This window comes from Mus caroli, unplaced genomic scaffold (assembly GCF_978045245.1).
Source record: "Mus caroli unplaced genomic scaffold, Mus_caroli_1 scaffold_5, whole genome shotgun sequence".
Taxonomy (NCBI): Eukaryota; Metazoa; Chordata; class Mammalia; order Rodentia; family Muridae; genus Mus; species Mus caroli.
Window position 1 is genome coordinate 95,951,633 of NW_028227260.1, and position 1,251 is coordinate 95,952,883.

At 44.9% G+C, this 1,251-nt stretch overlaps 1 pseudogene; it reads right to left on the reverse strand.

Annotated features, from left to right (window-relative positions):
* Positions 1 to 201: 201 nt before the first annotated feature.
* LOC110286501 (melanoma-associated antigen 10-like) lies at positions 202 to 962 on the reverse strand (annotated as a pseudogene).
* Between the last annotated feature and the right edge of the window lie 289 nt (positions 963 to 1,251).

Here is a 1,251-nt window from a genome sequence, read left to right on the forward strand (position 1 = left end):
ACCTGTTTGCTACTTAAACCACAAACTGCCACTTTAAAATACAGTGAAGAATTGGAGGCTTTATTCAGAAAGGTTCTGAATGTGGTGGTACTAGAACTTGTATTGGCCATGGCAAGATGCCACTTGTGGCGGGAATTCTAAACAAAATCCCATCTTCTCTCAAAGTCTCTAAATACAGGGATGAGAAGAATCTGGAGTCACTTAGTTAATCCTGCTGATCTGAGTCAAAAATTCTATGACATCTATACTTCTGGTTTCAGCATAGGAACTCATAGTGAGGGGGATCACTGTCAGGCACCATACTGTATATCAGATACCCTTCCTGTACAAAAGTTTCAGTGAAAAAGCTTCTTGGCATTCCCAGCTACATAGTGATTTTTCATGGAAGTTACTCCCATGATATTTAGTGCTCGCCAGATCATATCCTCATGGACACGGTAATCATGCATGCAGATGACACCTAGGGCAATTATTAGGAGGCCTGTCTTGGGCATGCCCTGGACATCAGTAAGCATTCCATCATAGGTGATCCCCAGGGCAATGGCAAGGGCATAGGTGTGAACAACAGGGTCCACTTCTATCACATCATTACCAAAGACCAGCTTCAAACCCCCAGAGGCTTGATTAAAGATCCTATTGTAATACTGCTCATCATCTTTGATAACCTTTTCTACACTCTCTGCCTTGTTGGTCAGCTCCTTCATTTTATACTTGAGGAGCAGGAACTGAACCAAATCAATTGCCTTTGAACTTAATGCATGCTGCAGTACCAACTCCATTTGGTTGACAGAGGCCTCATCAGTTGGGGATATTGGAATGTTGGCTATAACAATGGGAGGAGATAAGGCTCTCTGGGGACTCTGGTGATAATTTGGTATTCCACCAGCAGGCATCTTCCTGGGGAGGGTTGAGCTAGTGGAGGAGGAGGTGTTATTGTCAGTGGACTCTTCCCCCTCAGCCATCAGGCCCTGTTCTCTTTGGGCCTGAGATTCTCCCTCAAATGTGTAACACTGCCTCTTCTGAGGATGAGACATGATGCAGCTAGCAGGCAGGAGGCTGGGCAGGATCACAGTGATACAGAGTCAGACCTGGGGCAAGAAGAGGGCTGTGTGAAAATACTTTGCTGACAGTTACACCCTGAAACATCTCAAAATGGCCTTTTACAGATTTTTCCTCTTGGGTATTACTATATGGCCATAGAGGAACCTATCTTCCTGTCAGTCCTATTATGAGACTGAGGGAAGGAGTGAG